At 32.1% G+C, this 27,118-nt stretch overlaps 2 long non-coding RNA genes across 2 annotated transcripts; one reads left to right on the top strand and one right to left on the bottom strand.

Annotated features, from left to right (window-relative positions):
* Positions 1 to 459: 459 nt before the first annotated feature.
* Positions 460 to 27,118, top strand: LOC128247565 (uncharacterized). The gene is made up of 4 exons (XR_008263885.2): positions 460 to 1,715; positions 7,059 to 7,128; positions 10,643 to 10,829; positions 10,917 to 27,118. It is a non-coding gene; the product is annotated as an uncharacterized LOC128247565 (long non-coding RNA).
* On the bottom strand, positions 7,138 to 13,078 carry LOC149137558 (uncharacterized). Its single transcript, XR_016241728.1, has 2 exons — positions 12,984 to 13,078; positions 7,138 to 7,528 (listed from the first exon to the last, which is right to left on the bottom strand). It is a non-coding gene; the product is annotated as an uncharacterized LOC149137558 (long non-coding RNA).

Genomic DNA, 27,118 nt, shown 5'->3' with positions numbered 1-27,118 from the left:
ATTGTATGAAATATGCAAATATCCTCCCCAAAATTTGTCAACAATATTTGTCTTTTTCTTTTGTTCATTTATAAAATTTTTTGTTTGTTTCTAGTATCAAAACAATTTTTAAAGATTAATTGATAAAAGATCTTTATTTAGCTTCTGAAAAAGGTTTCTAGCTGGTAAATGCTAAATCTTTTCCTCAAAATAGAAACTATTTCCCTATCTTTAATAAATATTGCTTAAACTGAAATATTTTCTGAAACTGCCTGTCACAGAATATACAAAGCAACAAGAAATACAAATTCAAAGTATATTATTTTACTGGGACCTTTTCCATCAAAATATTATTATAGATGCATTGAAGTACTTTCATTTCATGGATGCAAAACTTATAACTCCAAAGCTGTCCCTTATAATATTCCAAGTCAACTTCAGTTAGTGGTAAGTTTTTCTACAGTCAAATGCAATCACCATTGTGTCATAGCCACCTCCCATATCTTCTTAAGTCATTTCAAGGATTTCCACATTGAATACATCAGCCTTTTCATGCTCAGCCATATGTTGCTGTGTACTAGCTTTACAATGAGCTATCTCTGCTGTTTTGGTGTCTATTTGGTGTCACTTCTGGAAAAGTTAAAGTTTATATTAAATTCATGTTAATGACCTCGTATAGCAAACACTAGGTTATTGCTATATTAACATATTAATAGTGCAAATATTAATAATACTAATTACTATATCAATAAATTGCTTATACTAGATGCCATTCCTGGCATTTTACATATCATTGCAATGGTGAGAGATGATTTTTGATATTTTGTATGCTCATCTCTTGCTCTGTTATAATTCTGGATATAATTCTTAATGGCTTCAGAAATCTTTGGATAATTGCTATGTTTGCACAGCTTATTTTCTATGTCATTTTGAAACTGAGAACATTCTTTTTTAATTTTGCTTTTTTAATGCTATGTAATTCAAGAAAAGCAACCTTGCACAGAGTAATAGTTTTCCCTTGCAGGATTGTGGAATATGCGTAACAGCTTCTCTGTTCAGTGTTCTTGTTACAGAGGTGTCAAATCCCTGTAGCAGGAATGATGTAGAATATCAATCTTCATGGATGTGTTGCAGATTCATGATCTTCTGTTTTGTTAAATGACTTCATAATTCCTACTTTTCTATTAACAACAACATAAACAGCTTACTTGAGACTGAATTCATTCAGAAACTTCCTTACTACTGTACATGGTATGCACTTCTCCAAATAACAAATAACATATCAGCTATGACAATGCAGTGTGATCAATGTCAAATACAATTAAAGGATGAATTTTGAGAAACAACAGAGACTTGCTAACATCACCTCTTTTCTAAAGTCTTGACATATACAACACATTAATTTGGAGCTCTTGCTCAAACTTCAATCTAAATTTGGTGATTTAATGTATAGTAAGTTAGGCTAGTTCTCCTACACTAAAGCCACTACATGTGTTGTGGGATTAAACTTGATTATACAAAGTAATTTGATATAAATGATAACATCACTTTATTGCAAAACAGCATTGTAAGAAATCATGAATAATGCAGGTTACTCTAACTTAAGTATAAATCGTTTAGGGCTATAAGTCATACTTTGTGATACTTGTAAAGGCCAAGAGTAAGATCACTTATAACACAACCATGAACAAGGGACTGATGATCAGTAGAAGCTATTGAAATGGTCAAGTTACGAGGTAGGAGATTCCATTTGCATTTGGTTACAAGTGTGTTATTTGCAAGGCTTAATACATTGCCAGTATCAAGTAAAGTAGCCTCTATTTTACTATCTGTTTTACTCTATGTTTGCAGTTGTTGATAGGCACGATGGAGAAATGACAGATATAGTTATGAGAAAGGTTGAAACTGATGTAGGTCTCTTACTAGATCTCCAAACTTAGGAGGAGTTCACTATTTTATTGTACAGGCTGCATCTTGTTTCTCTGGGTGGGCATTTATTTTTAGAGTGCCTAATAAGGCTGCAAAAGATATCCCTAAGCCTTAAAATAGCTGTGGTTGTATGATTTGAGTCAGATATTTCTGCTTCCTCTTCAAGGTGGGCATAAGTTTGATTGCTGTGTTGGCTGAGTAGTCCCTCAACTGTTTTTGTGTAATTTCTAGTATTCTTGGCCAGTTTAAATGTGGTTTCTAAGTAAGGAAATGTGTGTTTGAGAAGCCTTGACAAATGCATTTCGAACACATGCCATTAACAAAGGTGTCCCTAACATAGTCAATCTGGGACTTTTCAGTTGTCAAGGGTTGAAAGTTTCAGTCTTGGCTTAAAAGTTTGAAGTTCCATAAGTATTAGTCTAAAGATTCATTGATAATTTTGTTTCTGATTTTTTTGAGAAGTTCTCATATTTCAGTTTGACATATATACTTTGAAATATGTCAATAGTGACCTCATGGGTAGATTTGGATATACATTTGAAAATGAGTGGCAAGATATAATTAACTAGCACATAAAGTTTGTTGACATTCTTGTCTTCAATAGCTGATAGACCAATATCACCATTTTTGGGCCATGTTGTTAGTGTTCTGGTCAGTGTTGAAAATATCCTGTTTTAGAATCTTATCCAATGAAGTAAATTAAAGTGAAACAGGTTTAGGCTAGAATGAAAATACCTTTTAATTTACTTCAAACAACCAATGATATTGCCCCAAACACAAAATACATAACATAATGCAAAGTAGCAAACAGCATGATAACTACATGGAAGTAATTTGAATAATACAGAGTTGTGATGACAATATAATGGAATAATACATTAAAAAAGCACTAAAGTACAAAATTTTCATATTTAAATTTTATATCTTTATTACTATATTTTTTGGTCTTGGATATGTTTGACCAGATGTAGTTAAGAGATTGTCTGTCATACAATTCATTGGCTCATTGAACATCACTTTCAGATAAGAAGGTCTGCTGATACTATTATTCTCAAATGCATATTTATTTGGAACAATGTAGCTTGAGAAACCTAAATGCATATTTATTTAGAACAATGTAGCTAAGAGAAACCTGTTTTTTTTCTGTCAATAGAACGCTGTCATTATTAACTGATTGTATCAACTGAATACATATACACATATTCAAACAAACTATGTATGCAAAGAGATTAAATAATTCAATGACACTATCTGCTTGAAAAACAATGGGTAAGTTATTGCTAGCATTATTTAATACAAAGGTATTAAAAAGCTAACTTCATAAAAAAAGTGATGAGAGGAAAAATAACAAGTACATTATTAGTCAGTGACTAATATCTTTTTACATTAATATTATTTGATCTCTTTCTTTACATCTTCAATGTACAATATTGTATATTTACTTAATCATTTATCAATTTTTGAGTAAGTACATCAAAGGCTATGTTTTACTGATGAGGTCAAAACAAGACCAAAATATGACATGAGTTATTGCTCTTCCTTGCCAGAAAATGAAAACATTAGGCATTGACTTTACCTATCTGTTTGTCTGTCTAACTTTTTCTCATCACATATTTATTTCTAGTTAAACTGTTAATGCCCTATACATCATTTAAGCACAGTCTTACCTATTGCTTTCATGTTGATGACATCTATTTCTAAACAATTCTATTTTCTAAACAATTCTATTTTCTATACCAATAACTGACTGCCTTGTTACTTGGCAAAATACGGTGAAGACTGTTTTTGCTGAAGAGATCTTAGTAAGCTAAAACATATTTGAACTTGTCTCACCTGACATAATCTCTGAACACTTCTATTTTCTTAAACCAATAAATGTACTGCCTTGTTATTTTTTAATTCATAACTACTTTGGCAAGTATATTGGGAGCAATGTTTCACTGATGAAGCCAAAATAATGTTTAAGCATGTCTGGATTTGTTACCTGTACTTCCTGAGAAAATCAAAACTATTAGTTTTAGATTGCCATACATTTTGTTTTATTCCTGCATATCTATTTCTAGTTAGCTTTTTAATGATCCCAGCATTAAATGTTCCCCATGACAATGATTTTTTTTTTTTATCAAGCAACTTGGTTGCATTGATGGTAATCACCTCGGCTGAGATCAGCAATTAGCGCATGACAATGGTTCAGCATATATTTACATCAACTGCTTTAACTAGTTTACAGCAGTGATTCATTTGGTTGCCTGTGCATGGCAACAGTAATCACACCGATTAAGGTCAGCACTCAGTGCAAGATAACATTCAGCATATATTTACATCAACTGCTTTAGTGCAAGTACTGTTTATTTACCTAAACTATATCCCTGTGCAGGACACTCATGCAGTATTATTCCTGAATAAGCTCACTCAACAGCACAAGTCAGATCAACTTCATCTATTTACAATCATGTGAGTTCAAAACAGTACCACACACAGTGGCATATCACATTGTGAACAATGGTGTCTAGTTTCCCTTTTATTTTACATACTGTGTAGATCTTTGAAATGTTTATCTTCTTGGAGGTAAGGGGAAACAGTCATGGAAAATGTCCATGTCTCTTCACCATGCAGTGAGGAGAGAGTCCGGTGTGGGGACATCCACGCATTCTGTACTTTGGCAGGTTTGATGCTTCTATCATTTCATGAAACAATAGATTCTTGAATGACAATCCATTCCCCACACTGCCAAGCATCTGCCAAATCAAACATGAGTTCACGACACGCGTCAACTATATACAAGAAAATTTTTTTTGTACCATTTCACAAATTTTCTCACCGATTTGTGTGCTGTCACCAGCTGATCTGAGCAATCAACCCCTGCCCATCCCTTCATTGTATGAAACAACTACACTCGGTTTCATTTTGACATTATTGTCCGCATCTTCTTTTCTAGTGTCCTTCATGCTTGCAGAATGCATTGTGGATAACATGTAGACATTTTTGTCACGCCATGCTAGAGTGAAAATGCTGGTGCATTGGTATGCTGTTTCTCCCTTTTATCTTGTGAAGATTGGGTGGCATGTTTTTCCTGTGTGTTCTCACAGTCCCACAGGCATTAGTCCTCCTTGCCCCAGCTGCAGGAAGAAGTTTGGACTGGAAAACCAGTTGTCCATATAAATATTGTAGCCTTTGTCAAACAAGTTTTCATTCATTGACAACACAACATCAGTTGACATTAGAGTAGACACTGGAAGATCCAATCTGTCCTGACAAGTGTAGATTTTGTAATTCCACGTGTACTCATAGGCTCTGCCAGTTGACTGGCATTCTTCATAAACCTTGACTCCAGAGTGGGCATGTTTGGTCAGGTTGTATTGTTTGAATCAGGGCTTCCCTTGAATTTCCACAAACTCTCATCTGTACAAATGTCCTGTGTGAGGACATACACTGTTCTGAAACTTTCAGCTACTTCATCAACGATAGGACATATTTTGTGCAGCCTGTCATCTTGGTTCTCACCCAAGTTGAAATGTACATTTCGAAGAAGCGCCAAAAATCGATCATGTGGCATCTTTTCTGGAAAGAAAGGTGTCGATGTGGCTGGATCCTGATTCCAATATGACACCAGAGTTGGTTTCTTTACGATGCCCATCAGTATCAGCAGAACTTTGATTTTGTCTCTTGTGGTTGGAAACCAATCATTGCCATGCCTGGGTCTGACATGCTGGGGGTGGTTTTCAGCATGGTCATTCTCATTTCATTTACTATATATTGGAACATTTCATATGTCAAAAACTCATGAAAGATTTCCAGTGGCGAACTTCATGTTCAAAGTTTGCCTTTATGCCAGGCGTACCAGTAAACCCATGCCATCAGATGAAATTGCCTCTCGTTTGCCACATGACATTCTGTTGTCCAGCGCCATTCACTGCTGCCCACCTGTACCTTTGATTCACTGGAATATCATCATTGCTATTGGAATCATCTGATTCTGAATTAGGAAAATACTCACTCTCTGAGTCATCGTCTGAACCGGAAGAAACAACTGGTGAGGTGGTGTAGCTTGGCATGATGACCATGAATTCGATGAAACAGGATGCGACGAGGAAGTTGACGGAGCCAAAGTGGTAGGATGCGATGACCATAAATTCAACTAAACAGGACGCGATGACAAAGTTGATGGAGCTGGAATGGTAGGACGTGATGACTGTAAATTTGACTAAACAGGACACAATGACGAAGTTGACAGTCGGAGTGGCAGGACCAGCCTATCAAGTTGTAAATATTTACATCTAATTGGCCTATCTATGGCAGGTGGACTGCTACTAACTCTGGCAACAGGTTCTAAGTCAGGCAGTGTATAATTACGTCAACCAATTTAAAGCATGTACATTGCATGCGTAAATTTATGTCAACCATTTTAAAAGAGTTAAATGTGTTAAGACTAAGTAATGCATATATAATACTTTGTAGTTTACATTTTCTTTTTCTTTTGATATGTGTAATACCTTTAAGAATAATCATGAAAAACTATTATCGTTGAAATAAATTATATTCAACAAATAATAAAGTAAATTTAACATTTTATAAAAAGAAAATGCTTAAATGTTACTATATGATATAAATAAACCAGAAATTGTGAAGTAGCAAGGACTAATATAAAACTATATCAATAGTACATCCAAAATATTCACATCTAATTTATACACACCTTCACTTTGGTTTTGCACTTTTCGCTATCATGTTAGTCTGTTGATTTTCAATTTTATGATTTGAATTTTGATTAGCATCAACATAATGAACATAACACTTTCAGACATTTAAAAATAGTTTTATTCTAAACACATACATTCCTATGTAGGATGGAGAAAGAAGATGAATTGGTAGAATCAGTAAAACAGTAGGCAAAATGCTTTGTAGTATTTAATTGCACCCTTTTATGTTCTCGTTAAATTCCACCAGAGTAAACTTTGCCTTTTATCCTTCCAGGATAAATACCATTCAAGTACTAGAATCAGTATAATTGACTACTTTATGTTTATGTAAGAAACTATTATTCTTTCCTTCACTCAAGTGATCTACTGGTTTTCTTTCTCATTGTTTCTTCACACGTTGCCCCACTTCTCTCCCCTTCTCTCTCTCTCATATTTTTTTTCAAAATTCAGTTAGGGAATCATCAAAAATTATACATAGAATGTTCAAGATGGAAAAAAGAAAATCAAACGGATGTAAAAGGTATGTTAATTTTTTTTTTTTTTTTTTTTTTGCACAGTTTAATAAATGCATACTTCAATATATATTTATTTTTCATATATAATCTAATTTTTTTTTAAATGGCCAGAAAGGTTATCATTGGTTCTCCTGTGACTTTCATAACACTGTTGTACAAATGGAAAGTAGTAAGTATATTGATAGTAAGAGAAGTAATGGTAAAGATTCCAATAGTCTTTCTCATTGTAGTTTTCCATGCTGTGAGTTTAACTTGATCTTCAAATGAATTAAGCTCATCACTGCAGTGATCCCTCACTGCATCATCATCATCATCATTTTCACATTTACTCTTCCATGGGTCAGATGGAATTTGTTGAAGTAGATTTTCTATGGCCAATTGCCATTCCTGTCACCAACGCCTCACCTGTAAAGTAATATTTTTCCATGACCAGACATGTTTTCACAGAGGATTGGAAATAGACAACTTTTGCATAATGGTGACACATATAACTATCATGCAATATCAAGGTATGGAGTTAGAAACTCTCCCCCCCCCCACACACATGCATCTATCTATCTATATACATACATACATACATACATACACACACAAGGGCTTCTTTCAGTTCACATATCCAAAATCCACTTAAAAAGCGTCAATCAGCCTAAAGTTGTACAAGATACTTGCCCAAGATACAACTAAGTGGGACTGAATCTGAAGCCATATGATTAAGAAGCGAACATCTTATTACACAGCTATGTCAGCACTTCATAATCCATAACATTACATTATATAGTTTGTTGGATTAGACAATTTAAATTCAAAAAGTCAGTTAGTGTTAACACAAATAAATGCATACAGTTCTAGAAAGTCAAGTGTAAATAATTATACAATGAAGGAACAAAAGCATTAGTCGGTGTTTAATATTTTTTTTTTACCTTTTCCAGCAGTGATGAATTATTTAATTATCTAAATTCTAAATAATTCCATTTTCCTATGTCAGCAAATATACAATTTTGTATATTTACTTAGTAATTCTTTTATCACAACTTGAACAAGTATGGTAACATATATTTTATTGATGAGGTAAGAATAAGACCAAAACAGTCTTGAATTGTCTCTTAAACTCGCTAAAAAAGATAAAAAATAATTTTCACAAATATTGTTTTTTCCTCATTGCATAATTATCTCTAGTTAGCTTTCTAATGCTCCTGACATTAAATATGTTAACATTAACTTATGTATTAAAATTGAAGTTTGTCTTTGACAGGAGGAGAATTAAATATTGGTAACAGGTTTTGACTACAGGCCTGTAAGCCAGTATCTTACCAATTCTACCATTACTCTTTTCAGGTTTTAGTTTTTCTTTGCTTAAGAGTCATGTCTCATAAATAATGGCTGAGGAGAATAGTATCAAAGGTGTCATTTTTGATTTGTCATGATGAATTAAATTAATTATTTCATATTATTTTTTGCTTCTATCCTAAGAAATGCCATAAAGAATCCTAAATTGTAATATTTCAACACTTTTCTTTTCTGTACCAAATATTTGTGACTTTAATGAAAAAATCTTCAACATTTCTGCTGTCAACATTCCATATAGAATATCTAGCTTGTCACATTTGTATAATTAATTGTATAGCTGAGTTTTTTTTATATATTTAGTCCAAACATAGAATTTCAGTTACGTGTAATCAGAGGTCCTGTAAATGAGTTCAGTTTTTACTGATGAAGAGGGTTATTGATCATATATTAGTTGGATCTCAGTTTACAGTGTTGATAATATCTTGTATACCATAAAACTAATCAAGTTGGTAATTTTACAGTTCTTGCAAGTAACAATAGGTTGCTCCTCTCCTGTAATACCTATTTACCTCAGGGCAGAGAAGGAGTTTTGAGGTGCTAAATATTTTGGCTATGGACATAACATGGAGCTTGGATATGAAACATTGGTCTCTCAGTTGGTTGTCTTATAACTTATAAACTCACCTAGCTACATATCTTAGTAATCAATTTAATAGTAGAGAAAAATGATACAATATCTGAGTGGAAGAGGAATTTGCTTTTTAACTTAGTTCATGCTTTGTAACTAGAACTGTGCTACATCCTAAACCAAAATGTTGCTGTAGATTAAATAATTAGCTCATTTAACTATAGTAAGCAAGAATTCTACATTATATTCTGTACTGATTGGAAATTAGATCTTGTATATCAAGTAGTAAAAAAGAATTATCTGTCTTGCCACTTGCTTCAGTCAAAATTTGACTGTTAACAAAGCAAAAGTTGTCCACAATCTTGCCTTCTATAAGAGTTGAAACAGTTTAAATCAGCAGTTCACTTTCTTTCTCTGTTTATCTTTACAGCTACTAAAAATGTAATATCATAGCCACAATTTTGCTGTGCCTTTTATCTGTTGTGCCTAGTTACATATGGATGCAGCTACAACCTAAATTTGTCTTAAAAGCAGACTATCTTTGCATTCTAAAAGCTAATATTACCATCTTTTCTAAATTGTTCATAAATATGGTTCTTTTTTTACTTTTTCATTATATATTTCTAAATTTTCAATTTTTTAATAAATTGAGCTATACCTTCACAGATTTGTAATAAAATTAGCTTGATCTCTATAGATGTGTAACTTGCTTTTCTAAATGGTGCATTTTAATTAAAATCATACCATTGTAGCAGTTACATAATTGAATTTAATTACTCTAGGGCATCATAAGCAAAAATTAGTTTTCAGATGACCTTCATTTTATATTAAGAGATTTTTTGGCAAATGAAGTCAATATATAATTAATTGGCTTCAGGGAAAGATCAGTGACTGTAGGGAATAGCTCTATAAGATACAAATAAAATTTTATTGGCATCTTGTGAAGACAGTAGTTTCGAGTTTCTTTTGAAGGTAGTCATACAAGGTATAATATCACAGTTTAGTATATTGGATTTGTGTCTTTTTAAACTCTTACATTTATTATTAAACAAATATATTTCCTGTCTGGCTAATTCTCTCACAGAAGATGTTCTTATAGAGTTTTCCTTTATATATATCTATTATATAGTTTACTATACAGAATTCTTCAAACAATCTTTAATATACTTTGCATTACATTGTTATTGTTAAAACCATCAAAATTTCATTTTATTCAGATAATGCAAAATTATTCTAGGTCATTAAAAATGTTTTGTTTTCTTTATTTCTTGTGTTAGAGAATACATAACAAATATACTTTGTTTCCTTTGCCAACATTCTTCTCACTAGTATTATTTTTTTTAAATGTAGTCCTAGACATACATTTTCTGATATATGTAATGCCATTGATGTGGGAGAACTATATATGAGCAGACAATTTTTCTTTTATAATTTATCAACAAGTAACACTTGTTCAAAGTAAGCCATTTTGTTTACATTAATTATAGATATGAACCAAAAAATATAGAGAAAATAAAAAAGCACTCTTATTTTTTTTCTTTCTCTTTATTTCGCAAACTTTTCTGTCTGTCTATCTATGTATCTATTTATTTACCTAATAATAGGTGGTGTACACACACAGCATGGAAAGCAGATGTAAAAAGATGATAATGAGGGCTATCCACATAAATGAATATGGTCATCACTGATAACTAGAAATATCCAGCAGTGACTCTATTACAAACATGATACACAAATGTGTTTCTTTTGTTTGGATACATCCCAGATCATTGCTGTAAATTTTTATGTCAAGTAAGACCCAATTTACTTTTGCATACCTTTCCATATTCTTCCACAGATATGAGAGACTCTACTCGCATACTTTTTTTTATTTTTTAGTAAAATGAAACTCCACTCTGACTTTCACTACATGACTCCTCTTATCACCAGCTTATGAAAAACCAGCAGAACGTGGAGATTCCTCCACCAACTTCCTCCTTCAGGCAGCTAGTCACATTTTTGTTTACTGAATCTTTTGACTCTCAAATAAAATAGCCCAAAACTATCACTCTTCAACTTACTCTATTACGTAGTTTTAGAATTCCAGTTTTCTATTGAGATATTGAAGGCAGTCATTAAAGTTAAATTCTTTAAAGCATACAAAGCTGTGTTGTAGGCATTTGCCTTCTACCTTTGGAGATTTTAGAGTTTTACTATGAAGTAATTGATCATCATTTCAACTATTAGATGTTTTGGTAAGTTGCAATACTATACCTTCTTAACTAATAGTTTTAAGATTCTAATTACCCAGCTGTCTTTCTGATTTATCTTATTTGTTCCTGGCATTTTGTTTTCTAGGAAGTTTATTAACATCTAAGTTACATAAATTGAATCTAAAATTGTCTCCTAATATCCAAGTTAACATAAATTGAATCTAAAATCAACACTTTGATAAAAGACTGACTCTCCATATTTAAATTTCTTTCTGTTAAAACACCCAATAAGCTTCAAATTTGTTTATAATGGATGAAATGTAAGAAATATATTAGTAATACTTCTTTTTCTCAGATACTTGTTTTATTAAGTATTGATCATAAACTGTTCTTTTTCAAAGAAGCATGCATTTTCTTGGAAATTTTAAATTCTATTGGTCAGCTGGTTAAAATCTGATATTAGTTACAGGTTGGAAATGGACACTTATATGACAGTGATATTCAATTTTAACTATTGCATAATGTTAAGACAAGGAGACTCCCCCCCCCCCCACACACACACACATGCGTGTGTGTGCAACAGGCTTCTTTCAGTTTCTGACTATTAAATCTACTGTAGAATACTGCCTCAATAAGTCTCTGCAGCCCATGCCAAATATATTTTGAAGTAGTTTGCAGTGCATGTTGTTTTTGTTTTATTAACATACACACTAACACACAAGCTATATGTGTGTATATATACAGACATGCATGTGTCTCTTCTTTCTTCATGCAACATACCTACAATCATCAATAATTATAGACTTCTATGGCAAAGTCTTAAGATCCATAATTTTTCTTGGGGAAGACATATCAATTGATTGCCATTACCTTCTGCCAGTTTATTAACAATTTATTTTTGCACAGGCCCTATTTAACTCTTACTGTTTCATGTGACATCAGAAACACACCAATAGGTCTGTGTGGCATGTATCTAGGAGTGAACCCTTCTCTGAGTCCTGTATGCCTAGGCCACATGACCAACTTTTTCTCTTTGATTCACAACTAGGGCCTTGATAGGTACTGCTGTTCTGGGAAGTATGGCAACTAAGGGGCACCTCCATACTCCCCAAAATGTCTGGATTCCCAAGCTGGAACCTCATCATCGGAAGCAGTTCAACGTTTACTCATTTTTTTTTTTTTTTTGCTTCAATACATCTTACCTAGTAGTTAAGCTGGTATAACTTTTCTATCTAGTTTTATTAAATGGCTATGTTAACCAGTCATTACACTCTGATGACCACCTACAAATTTGGTTTACTACTATAATTCTGTAATGAAATACAGCCTATGCCTATTTATAATGTTTAGTCAAGATCAAATGTCTATCTACAGTTTAAGTAAGACCAGAAGGAAATTACCTCATTATTTTCAGAACATGAAACAAGCAAATTAAGGAGAAAAAGAAAACAGCAATGACAATAACTGAATCTATCTATCTGTCTATCTACTTTTTTTCTTTCTTTAAATAATTGTTGCATCTCAGTGAATCATTCACTCACTACAACATTGTACTTGAATTTTACCTCTTCAGTTAATATCACATAGTTAAAAATACTATCACAAAATCTCCAGTACAAGAAAGTATGTCAACACCTATCTGCTTCTGTCCTTGTATAAATTACATTCATACACTAAACTACAGTTCAAAATCTTATTTCACACAAACACGTACAATAATTATAATTAGGAAAAGGCGAAACATTTTAGTTACCAATGCTATCCTTTCTTGTTGCTCCTCTGAACTTAACTTCACAGCCACAAGTAAGCAAGGGTTTTTTATACTTATACTGAGGTCAACATGATCACCTTAAATGCTTAAAAGTAGTACCCCAGCATGGATACTGCCTAATGATCAAAACCAGTAAAAGAAGTACTAAAATCTGTTATTATAATCTTGTATTATATATTGTATATCATAAACTGTGCCCTATCTAACACATAAAGGACAAGAAAACAAAGAAGCCTCCATATGGTTACTCAACCTGCTAGAAATATCAACCAAACCCTCCTCAATTTCCATTCATCTTTTAAAAAGGGTACATTGGATAATGTAATCCTGGATGCACTGTCTAACAAAAGGGATTGTCAGAGTTGGAGCACCATTGATCATAGGCCTGCTTGATCAGTGTAAACCTCAGGCAAAACAACTTCATAACCACTTGCAGCCCAACCTTACTAAATGCACATATGGATCATCTTCTGGTCATTTTACCCTGACCTTTCTCCACCTGAGTTTTCTAAACTACATCTTCTAAAACTACCTTCCTATACCTGCAATATTTTAACTTATACATTAACAACTTTAGCTTCCAACTTCATCATCCTTTTAATTAAAAAATAATTACATGGACATTGTCTATCTCACTAAAAAACAATTCTTTTAACTGTTTTGTTTTATCAAAGATTTCTAATAATACTTTTACTCTCTCTCTCTCTCAGTGACTTGATCTGAATTTATGTGTAGAAACTGGAACTATTGCAGGATGAAAATTATTTTAGCCATTAAAATGACAAAACTGTTAAATTCAGTTTATTTCCTTATTGTATTCTGAGATGTGCCACAAAACAAAAATTTCTTTGTTCAGCAATCTCTAACAAAATTATATATGTATATAATTAAAGCAACAGAAATGGTATTAATACCAAATGGTAAAATTTATCACCAGTTAAAAGTAGATGCTGTGTTAGAACACAGAATACTGCAATATTTGCCATCAGAGAATCTCTCATGATTTTGTGGTACATATAAGCACTCTTATTTATACTGCTAGCAGGAGACAATCACTGCCATTGCTGCTACCACATCATGTGATTTCAGCCTTTTTTTCCTGGCCTTCTCTCATGGCAAATATCACAGTATTGTGTGTTCTAACACAATATCTAACACAAGTGGTGATAAAAATGTTACCTTTTGGTATTAATATTACTTTTGTAGCTTTAACTTTTTTTTTGTAGCTTTAATTACTTTTGTAGCTTTAATTATTTGGTATTAATATTACTTTGTAGCTTTAATTATTTTTTAGCAACACCAGTGCTTGATTGGCACTGTGATCCTACATATATTGCTAGCAGGATGGTTACTTCTATTTCCAGTAGTCAGGTATCTACCATTTAGAAGGCCAAAATCATGTGATCTGTTAGTCCTGGCAGTGATTGTTTCCCACTAGCAGTAAAACAAGTGTGCTTATATGCACCTCAAAACCATATGAGAGTTTCTCTCATAGTAAATATTGCTAACAACAACCACTTTTAAGTGGTTGTAAATTTTACTTTTTGATTATATATATATATATGTGTGTGTGTGTGTGTGTGTGTGTGAGAGAGAGAGTGAGAAACAGAAAGAGGGGGAGAGACAAAGACAGACAGATAGAAAGAAAGAATATTAACTGCAAAGTATCTCACTGCCAATACTGGAACATTATATGCAGTACATTAGACCTCACCAATGTTTCAGCCATTTAAGTACTGTAAATCTCTACTTAGCTGTCCTGTAGTGCATTGGGGTGCCCTACTCAGTACCTCACCTAGAGTTACTAATTCACTTCTGTGCTATCCAACAAGAACCAGGCTCCACTTCCCAACAAATCCATCTCATCTATCTGTATTCCTGGCATTAGTTTGTTACTAAGATGCTGCATCAATTATGTTTTCTATGATATTTAGTTGTTAATATAGTTTCCATGTCTACAGTTTTGCAGCTGATCAGTAAAATGTAAGAATATTTGTTGTTGTTGTTGTTTTTTTTTTTTCATCTATTGTCGTTTAATTTTTTAACATTCTTATTACTGTCAAATGTAATGCTTTGAAGTTTTGAGATTTCAATGATGTGACTGTTTATTTTTAGAATGACATTGTAGCATAGGGGTGAGAGGCCAGATCTGGCCAGTTTGAAGATAAAACAGTTAGAATATATGGGTCAGATATAGCTGGCTTAAATGCTAGTGTTAAACCCAGGTCAGACCTGATTGAGTGACTTATGATCAGCAATGATCTTGTCATAACTTTACCATCTTATTTTTAGATAATATATCTAGTACTACTGTATCCAACATATCTTGTATTCTTTAAGACAAGGGTGCAATTTGAAGGGTATTTGGCAGCTATTTCTAGCAGGCTGGAAAATTATTTGGAGCCTTCTCTCTTTGGTTCTGTTTTTTTCCTATCTACCTTGTTTTTTTTGTTGTTGTGTGAGATAAGATATTAAACCAGTACTTTGTCATAGATGCATAGTCAGACAGCAATAAAGTATGTTATTTGGTTGTCCAACTTTAATGGTTCCATATGGTTATTTGAAGTTTTACTTAGTGGCTTGCAGGTTTGTTGTTAATGAAAAGACATTTAAATTTCCTATTTTTGTAATATATTATTAATGCTAGTTTGAGATGAGATTTAATGTTTGTCATGTTCTGTTTTTTGAAGTCTTTTTATGTTTATCTGTTATGTAGTCTAGATGATTTTTGGTTCATATAAACATTGTCTATGTGGTTTGTTTTTTTATTAGACATAATATCTGTTCTATTTACTATAATAAACTTGTTTCTGTTTTTGTAATTATTGATGCAATAATATTCATTAATATTTTAGTATATACTGATGTAATATATGTATTATTGTTTAATAATAATGAGTGTGTTATATACAATGCTCAAGTGCACTACAAGTTGTCAGAAAAGGATAAAAAGAGAGGACAGAAAGCAACAATAATAACCAAAAATTACATGCCTTCTACATAATATAAAACACAAAACATCAGAGGTGAACAGTAAAAGAGTCATAAAGAGTGCACCAACACATCAAGGTTAATGTTGGCAAATTTCAGAAAGTATGGAATTTTTTAAGGATGTAGTGTCCTGACAGTTAAGAACAAATGTAGGTAGTATATTCCATACTTTGACAATTCTGAGTGGGATTTTATAAGCATGTATGGCAGATGTTGAATTCAAAACTGTAATCAAAATTATTGGAAAAGATGGTGGGGAATCTTGCAGGTTTTACTAAGTCAGCTGCTAGATATTGAAGCTTTAGTGTGTCAATGCCCTGAGATGCAAGATGTTTAAGATATGTTAGGTGACTGATGGAAGGTATGTCTCTGAATAGCATCCATCATCATCATCATTTAATGTCCATTTTTCATGCTGGCATGAGTTGAACAGTTTAACAGGAGCTGGTAATGCAGGGGCTGCACCAGGTTCCATTGTCTGTTTTGGCATGGTTTCTATGGCTCAATGTCCTTCCTAAAACCAACCACTTTACAGTGTGTACTGAGTAATTTTAGTATGGCACCAGCACCAGTGCTTTTAATGTGGTACCAGCACAACTAATATTCTGGACAAGATGAGGGTTCAGGACTTGAGATGAAAACTGTAAGTGTAGATCTACTACAGCTATTTACAGCTTTAAATAGATAACCAGTGAGTGATTGACAAAGTTCTTACTGCATGATGTTACATTTATACCTGAGAATGAGTTTGCTGAGCCATTGGAATCTTTAGCTGTGTTGGATGTAGGCATTTTCCAAGATGGCTAAGCTATATGAAATTGCTTTAAAAAATGCTATTCTAGTAAACAAAATCAGATATTTAAATAGCTTACTTGATTAAATAATGTCATTAAAAAGGAGAAATGTATATAGTTAGGTTTTAGTATGTGCCTGTACACATGCACATTACAAACACACACACGTGTGTGTATGTATGTGCAAAAGATATAATTTAATTTACCATAATAGTAAATTTTTTTGCAATTTATACATTTTATCCATCTTTATATATATTTACACTTTCTTATTCAATGGAGAGCAGTTAAAAATATCCTCTGAGGCCTAAATGCTAATTCAAACTATCTGAACTATGTAGTCTAGAGTTATATAGCTTTGAATTTCTCATATTTTCTATCATTTAGTTGTTACTCATCTACCATGTTTCTTCAAACTACCTTATATTTATTCCTGCTGTGTGAATTGTAATCAGCATTAACTGAAAAAACTATCTTACTTTATTAATATACACGTTGCTAGCTATTTAGAAATTTCAGAAATCTTTAATATTTTCTTGGCCACTTAAAGTGGCATTTTCTTTCTATTTTTAGCAATAAATTTGGTTTCAAATTAATAAGTTTACTTATCAAGGTAATTTTTATTATTGAAAAATCAATTTTTTTGCAGGGTTTTAAGTTTACATCTTGATCAGCCAGATCAAATCATATACAAGCTGTGCACTTTGAACCTCTCTGTAAATACACTATCCCCCCCCCCCATATACACTTTAACCCATACCTCTTCTGCATATGCAGTGAGATTTAGCATCTTGATAAGCATTTACTTATTCAAACCTTTGACTGAATTCCAAGACAATCTAGCTTTCTTCTTTTATTGTCATACACATGGGTTTATCAAACATTCTCTACTATTAACTTTTCTTTGTTTATAAACTATTCATCATATCCTTGAATAGTCCATCTTGACACATAATGATGTTTCCTTTTCTTCTTTGTTGATGACTTGTCACATGACAAATGATTATAAAGCTAATCCTGTTGTCAATGATTAGATATTCGACAAATGAGATTGTTCTTGATTCCTTGTCTTAATGTTGTCATTGGTGACATTATTTTTTTTATCCCTTGAGCTCATACATCCTTCTTAAAGTGGGAGACACACTCTGAAGTGATTCCATACTGAGACAATCATTCATTTGTGAGTCACTCCAACTGGGCAAGAGGTTTGCAGCATGCCTTCATTGCTTTTTTAGTGTGCGCTTTGTACCTCGTGTTTACAACGCATAGAATTGTTTTCAAGATTGCCTGTAAGAGATCTCGTCCCTCCATATTAGCCCAAAATGTATTGGAGGGAGTGGATGTAAAATAAATCAGTGATAGAGTCCAAGTTTCACAGCCACTCAAAACAATTAAAATGTAAACTACTCTATATATTCCCAGCGTTGTGTGCAGTCAGAGGTCCTGACTATAAAATACTTCTTTTATAATGCTGAGGAAGAAAGCTTGGAGTTTTGAATTTCCTCATACACATGTTTCCAAACTGACAATGATACTTCCAAGTGAAGTGATGTGCATTTTGAAGCAAAGTATCATCAATGAGCAATGCACAGAATTTGTTTTTCCTCAGGTACTTGCAGCACTGACTTCAGTTTTTTTTTCTTTTTTCTTTTTCACAATTAATTTTTAATTCTTACACATTGGTAAGCATTTGATGCTGATATTATACTATTCCAAAGCAATTGTGGCTGATATGGAACAGCAGCTGAATCACCCACATACTGGAGTTCAAATAGTGTTTTGAACCTTACTTTAAGTCTACGAAGATTACTAAAAACACCATCTGAACAATGACAAATTTGAATCCCATCAACTGAATTGATATCTACTTGTGAGAAGAGTGGCAATGAATTATAAACATGTTGAAGGGCACAGAGACAAGAACACAAACTTGCTTGACTCTAACATTAGCATCAAATGTTTTGGATTCTTTCAAGTATTATCCAAGTTCGCATCCTTTCTTGGAACTGTCATAGAAGTCAGAGGAATTTTGGTGGATAACCACATCCCTGTAAAACACATCACAAAATATATCTGTTGAAAATGAGAAGCTTTGGTTAAAATTTATAAAGGCAAAGTACATATCTCGTTGTCATTTTCAATGATTCATGACAAAGAGACAAGAAATGAATATATCAGCTGTGTTTTGACTCAAAATTTACAGTGAAACTTTGGAAAATCTCTGAACAAATTGTTGAAAAATTTTCCCCTCTGATTCCAAGATTTTTTTCTGCCACATCAAAAAAAGAGATATATCTTGACTATTTCTAATATCAGCTCTCTCTTATATAGTGACACTGCTAGTGCATTTCCAACATAAAAGAATTATAGAGTTCTTTTAACATATAATAATAATTTCATTAATTCTGGTTACTAAACTTACACTGCCATATTTGTAAATTTCATTTGGAATATTATGTGTCGGGGAATTTTCAGTTTTCCAGGTTTTGAATTGCTGTCTGTATTTCATTTAGTATTGGATCAAAGACAATTTCAAGGAGTTTTTTTACCTGTAGATTGTTGGTAGAATTACCCTAGATTGAGTAGGAAACAGAAGTGCTCACCTCATCATTCAAGAATTTACCCCTCGTTTTTTATTAAGATTTGTTCATTATAAGAGTGTATCAAGTCAACTGTGCACAGCTAAGGTCCATTTACTGTTTTAAGCATATTGTAGAACTCATTCTTTATTAGTGATTGGGTTACCTGTGACATAGTCTGTCAATTTCATTTTGTAACATGTTCTCTATATCAACATTTGGTACAAGTTCTGGAGTATTAAGATTTTCCACCATATTAATTTTGAGAAGTTGTATTTTGTAACACATTATTAGAATCCTGCTTCTTTTTTCAGCAATTATCCTTTGTGCATGCAATTTTAGATAATTTAGTACTCTAGTAATATTTTGCTAGGATAGTTTACAACCTATTATTGTTTTGTTGGTTTTTCAAATGTTTTATTGCTTCCCCACTATTTTACTTTTAAGAATATATGGCACTAAACCTTCATCTGGTCTTTCTTATCCCAGAGTGTACATAATGTTAAATCTCTTCTAATGGAATACTAATATAGTCCTTTCATATATTGTCCATCTTTCCTCAGTTCATGTTCTATATATCAGCATGTTATTATTTTTGTCTTCAATAAAACTATTTCTCTATTTATCCCATCTTTGACAATTTGGTATGTCTGTTTCCATCTTGATTTCCGTTAAACCCTTCTTGCAGGGTTCTAGAAAGATTTCAATGCTTGTAAAACAGATAATTGAAATGAAAACCAAGGTCTGGAGAGGAGCACTGTAAAAGTGTGACATTTTATAGTAATTGAATGGAATACTGAGACAACTATGCAAGAAAAGTACTTGGTGCAGTTCTGGAAGACAAGGAAATAATGCAATAATGAAGCAAATGTTGAAGTGAGACAAAGTTGCTGCCCATTATAACCAGGACTTTTCAACATATTTCTTGAACAAATCCTGACTGGTGCCCAAGAAGATTCTGAAGGCACAGGATTGGCAGAAGATTAATCACAACCTTAAGATTTCCAGACAATGTTGATCTGTTAGCCTGTCCTAAAAGTGAATTATTTGATATTACGATATTAGATATTCATTCAAGAAATATGGTGAGGAGAATTTGGGTTATGGGGATGAAAGAACTGAGATACAGACGTGAATTGAAATAGAACAATTAGCAAAGATCAAAGATCTGGAACAGAAAAACATTACAATGAGTAACAAGCTATGGCTAATACAATCTATGATAAGTGCAATTGTTTTGTATGGATGGGAAACATAGACATGCTCAAATAGCATGGAGAACCCATGCCAGCATGAAAAATAGATGCTAAATGATGATGATGAGGAAATTGTCAGTATTCAAGATGAGATGCATTTGGAACTGTTGGCATTACTTAACAGGAATCTCAGACTAACCAGTTAGTCTTAGAATAACTTAATGCATTGATTAGATAAAGAGAAAGACTCGCAGAAATAACATGACAAAGAAAAATGCAGTATTTCAGTCACAATAGTAGAATGACTAGGTTGCTTGCAAATATAATCATGTCTGGAAAAATAGATGGCAAAAAGAGAAGATGACAAAAGAAGAGAGTAGTTCAATGATATTCAGATATGATCTGGAATAAGAACATCAGATTGTATAAAAACAGCCCAAAATCAAGAATGATGGAAAAGGTTAAGAAAGGAAATTCAAAGACCACAATAGGTAATGTTTTGACTTGATTTGACTAATATTTTGATTAGCTAATGAAGCAGTATTAAAGTGTTCCATGTGCTGAATGTAGAATGAACAGAAATGCACATTTTTAACATATCTGATAATCCATCAAGCATCGAGCCCTCTACATGGGATAAATCATTAGACTGTCCTAAAAGTCCCTTTATCAAATAATAATGTAACCAAAAGATGATCACTTCTTATATCAATCTGCCTCCACAATGTTTTGTACATATATACTTGATAAAATGTTTGTGATATACAATTTACTCTCTGAGTAGAAAGTGAGCAAACACAGGCCATTTTAGATCATTTTACTAACCCTTTGTTTACTTCTTGAATTGAATTGAATGAGTTTTCAAAGTTGGCTCTGTAAAACTTATCTTTTACCTTTCGGTTGGTACTTAAGGTTGATTCCTAAAGACTAATGATAGTTATAAACTTGGTTCTTGGACATAAGAATATTCAGTGTTGTTATACATTCATTTATTCCTACAGGGGTATCAGGGAGGGTGTGAAAAATTAGGTTCTTGATTGTATTGTTAACACCATGAATTTCTGGTAGATTAGTTCACCATTTAAAAAGTAGTGTAACCACTGCAATTTATCTGGCTTCCATAGTTTCAGGACTGCAGAAAGAGATGACTAATTGAGATCAGCTTCTGCGTCATATGAAATCGGAGCAAGCATTCTTTTAGCCCACATTTACTAGGTCTCTTTATATGTGCTACCCTTAAATAAAGTTGTTTACCACATAGGTAAGACTGGAAGATGTCTTTGCTCTGAGGACAGCATTCAATGACCATTTAGTCCATGCTATGTATTATATTGTATGACAATTTCCAACCAATGTCCTGAGCCTGATCCTATTGTGAGCTTTCCATCAACAAAGGACTTTATGCAGATAATGGGATGAGACTGCACACTGAGCTGTTTGAGGTATTGAAGCTGTGCAAGCTTCATCATAGAATTGAAGTCCTGATAACTGTTCTCAAAATGATAGGTATCTCATGTTTGTTGCAGTGAGCTGCTAGACACCTTATATATTGAGGTTCACTTTGAAGTTATTATTTTGTGTCAAAATAGATCTGTAAGCCAGTCCACCTGACCCGCTGATCCTCATTGTAAGAGCCATATGGCTAAGACTGTGAGACATTGATATACTTGCTACATGAACCACAGACATATTTCTATTCTTGCACCATCTTGCAAAAAATTCAGGTTCTACAGCAAGGTGGTTCTATGGAGCTGGTTATATTTACCTGTACCTTTCAACCTTATATATTTTCTTTTTTGTTTTGCAGAACACTTTATCATAATGTCATAGTAAAAGAAAACTTACTAATGTATTTAAAAAAACAAAATCACTGTATAAAAACTTCTTAATTTCTATAACTTTCATACATGTTATGTTAGTCTTACATTCCCATACAAACCAGATTATGAATTATTATTAATATTTCTTTTGCCACTGTTGATCTCAACAATACTGTAATTTTATCTCTCTAACATATTTCCTTTGCTTCTTTTACAAATTCCCTATACACGCAGCCTTCAAAAATGATTTGTTTTATACATTTATTAAATCTGTTGTCCTATCATTTACCTCTTAACTCTTTCATAACCATATTTTTATCTCTATACATTTTTTATCTTTTACTTGTTTCAGTCATTGGACTGTGGCCATATTAGGGTTTAGTCAAATAAATTGTCCTTGGTACTTATCTATAAGTTTGGTACTTTTCCCTGAAATTATTAAGAAATAGGGATGTAAACCAACATCAGTTGTCAAAAATACACACAGATATATATATATATGATGGGTGTCTTTCAGTCTAACAAACTCAGTTACAAAGCTTTGGTCAGCCCATGGCTATAGTAGAAGACAGTTGTCCAAAGTGCTACACAGTGGAACTGAACCCAAGACCAAATCAAGAACTTGGATGGCTGTAGTAAAATAACAAACTTTATCATTATTAAGTTGGTGCCTGGAATGTAGCATAAAATTATAATGGAATATGAACATTATAAGTTCACATAGTAAAATGAACAGTCCTATGTCAGGAACAGAGGCAATCTCAGGTGGGTTGGTTTCTGTATTGATTGTAACTATCTGAGGTACAGTCATTTGATAGCTTTCTTTCAGTAAGAATTTATGATTCGTTCTTAGCTTTGATTTAATATTTTTGAATTCCATGTTATTTTCTTCTTTTTGTTTCTTTAGCTACCTTATTTTAACTTACCTTCAAAACTCGCACTTTACAAATTGAGATAAAATTTTTTATCTAATTTAAAAATATTTGAATAAGAATGCTACTTCTTAACCTTTATTGATCATAATTTCTTATCATAGTATGTTCCATGTTTATCCAATGTTTATGAAGTTCACAACTTAAATGTGTGCATGTGAAAATAACTATAACATACTTTGCAAACTATTTTATTATAATAAACATTTAACATACTTTTAGGAAATTATTCTTTGATAAGGGTTAAGTTTCCTTGATACTGGAGCTATTATTTTTCTTGTGTTTTATAAAATTTAGTTTTATTAGTTAACCTTAAATCGGAAATATATTACATCCGAAAAGTTGTATTTAGATATTTTGATAAAATATATTTTTGTTCTCTTCTCTAAAAATATTACACACATACACTCAAAGACATTAAAAATATTTCATTCATATCTCAGATGAAAATAAAAAAGAAATTACTGGAATGCAATGAATTTCTTGTATATTTTAAGTTTGTGTAACATATTGAATCTAATAATAAATCATAACTGCAATCGGCACATTCGTATGTTCTGTAACTGTTAAATGTCAGCAGCTATTTTCCTTAGTAGAATATGGATTTCTCTTCATGTTAGTCTACATTTATATAGTAACTATAAACAACATACAAAGAGAACTTCATATACTTTTGAACTCTAATTTAAGTACAATAATTGAAATTCAACCTGCCATGATCTCTAGGGATAACATTCTGCAGTTTAATAATTTATGAATCTGCACCACTACATTAACCCAGAAGCATATATTTTGTATACTAATTAAATTACAATAGAAACTTTTTCAATCATGTATAGAGCAATTAATGAAAGTATTTTCTATTTCAGTCTTAACTGACATAGTTTTTTGTAATAGATTCTGTAAGGACAACTACTCTAATATCTATGAAAATATCACTAAGTTTATTTTAAGATGGTATTAATATAGCTACTCGGAAGGTAAACTCATCTTTAAAAACTATATCTGATATATTATTCATTTATATATCTTCTCTGTGCCACTTGTGTTGTTACTAGATTGTTCCTCAAAACTTTTTGCATAACTTGTATTTTGACTGTCTCATTCAAATATACATTTTCCATTCCATCTTGAAACTCTCTTTGTAAAATCTATACAAAACACTTTATCATGCAGTAGCAATGATCCGGAATTGCCTTTCCCACATTATACTCTATGACATTGATTATATTTACATCTTAGACCTCTAGTCCATGACAAGATTATCTGATTTCAATGAACTTACTTTTGAGCTTTATAGATATATTTTACATAACCAAGGTGGCTATGCACACAAGTAATGATACACAATTTTATTCATGTCTTCTTAACTCAATATCATAAAACCTCATAATTCTTTGAACTTACTAGCAGTATTTTTTAGCCTTACCAATTGCTCAAAAAGAATATCTCTAACTTATGTAAGTCCTTCATTATTTCCTAGTAGCAATTGCAATATATTCTTTAAATAGCTTCCATATCAATTTCTATCACTTTTTCCTATGTTCTCCTGTTAAATTTCCTTGTGCTAAGTCAAACTTTCGATTCTGTTCACTTATATTTTGACCTTCACTTTGTAGGGTCGATTATTTAACGCAAAGAACATGGTTTTGGATATGTCTGTATTGTCAAAGGGGAAGAGGAATCTAACATCTCAGGACTGACCATTCATTTGTGAGAAAATAAATTTTCCAACTAGTTGATAAATTAATTTTGTATCAAATGAAATGTCAGCCCTGAAATGATATATTCCCACCTCTGCCCATGACATAAACTTATTCAAAGTCATGTACTTCATTTCAAAAGTTTTGTCAATGCAGACCACCACCAGTTACTTTAGACTTTGTTTATTATGCATTTAAACTAAAGTAATTTTTGATACCTACATATGTCATTTCATTAAAAAATGCTTATTTAGATCCATTTCTAGTATTTTTGTCTCAATTATAATTATGACAAATTTGGGGAAAAACCCACCTTCATCCATTAACATACTGAAGCTATTTATCATCTTGTCTAATTTATATCTATATCCCCACACATATGGACTCCATGTCTACATACTGAAATCCCAGGCAGCGTTTGACAACTGACTTTGTTTTATCTAATGAGTGTTCTATCATGAAAAAGAAAGGCTTTCTAGCAATTCCAATTTACTAAAAAATTTTAAATTTTTAGCTAATATCTGTTTTAAAGTTCAAAGATTCATTGAATATTAGAATGAAATCTAGTTCTTTTGTGAATAGGTGTACATTTTTCTTGTCAAATCTATGGTTTACATTTGATCCGCTTAAACAATATGTTCTAGAATTTTGACAATCTAAACCTTTCTGAAGCTCTTTTTATAGTATATACATTAACTTCTCAGTTGATATGCATTGCAACATTTTGCTTTTGTTAGCAAAATGTGAGAGTTTACTGCTACTACAAATATAATTATTAATTTAATTATAGGCAGTGGAGTTGATGAACAGAAGTGCTAAAGTAAAAGAATTTTTATTTGTTTCACAAAATTTATATTCTGCCAAAGTCAATTTTACCTTTCAGCTCCTTAAGGCTGATTAAGTAAATACCAATCTATACTGAGGTCAATTTAATCAACTAGACCTCTGTACCCACTCCACACACACACACTTGAAATAAATGTCATTTACAAATAATAAATAGAGCTAGAATGTATCGGGACATTAAACAGATATTGAACTAGAATATATGCAGTAGAAAAATAAAATAAAACCCTTACTGTTAACCTCCTTTGCTACTTGTGCAAGAGACATTGGTAGATACGGTGAAATAAAATTTAGGTTAAGAGTAATAAATGTTTAATTTCAAAATTATTCAATTGTACAGCAGCAATTTTATTAATAAGTTCTTTGATTTCTAATTTTCCCACATTTTAGTATAAAATCCACTATTACAGTGAGTTAAGTTTTTGAAATAAAAAAGGTGACCTATAAATTATTCAAAATATCATTCATAGCACATGTATCTCCCACACATGCATATGTACACAAATGCACATATCCAGAATTATATTTATTAAAAACTAATTATCACTGTTCTCTTGGTTATTATTCTTTTATCTCCAATAATAAAAAAAAATGTTAATATCATTTTCAGTATTCCAATTTGAGAACATTATTTAATTAACTAAATTACTTTCCCCCTATGCTTCCTCAAATGTTCCTTTCATCTATTCTAATAATAAATTCTTCATTCTCATTTCATGACATCTGAAAACTCTGTAAACAATAGTACAATTAAAGCTAAAACTGCCTGTCTAATGTCAGACACTATACCTCCTGTACAATTTTTTAAGGTTAATTACTAGCCATTGTTTTACACCTTGCATAATTTCCTTGTTAGAACCAGTTCTAACAATAAATAATGAACCAAATTTTTATAAGCATCAGTTGATGTGTTGTAAGGATTATTTTCTCCGTAATTTTATACATTGGCCTCAATCTGTATTCCCTCATTGAACATCATCATAAAATGCCTTCCTGTTCCTACCCATCTCAAACTCTGTATGCACCTTCAACAGACAGCCTTTATTTCTAAAGATTTATTCTCCTTCTCGGTGCTTCTGTTATCTTTTCAACCATTTTTTCTTATACCTTGATCACATCTTTAAGCCAAAAAAAAAAAATTATCAAAAAAATATATATATGGAAAAGGATAAAACATTATTGTGTCTTTGATGAAAGCATTGTATTTTTGTATCTTTGAAAGCAATTTTTCTCAATAAAATGTTGTTTGAGCTTGA

This window comes from Octopus bimaculoides, chromosome 1 (assembly GCF_046866305.1).
Source record: "Octopus bimaculoides isolate indiv1 chromosome 1, ASM4686630v1, whole genome shotgun sequence".
Taxonomy (NCBI): Eukaryota; Metazoa; Mollusca; class Cephalopoda; order Octopoda; family Octopodidae; genus Octopus; species Octopus bimaculoides.
Note: the sequence above shows the minus strand (reverse complement) of the source record. Positions and strands in the feature narration are given on the sequence as shown.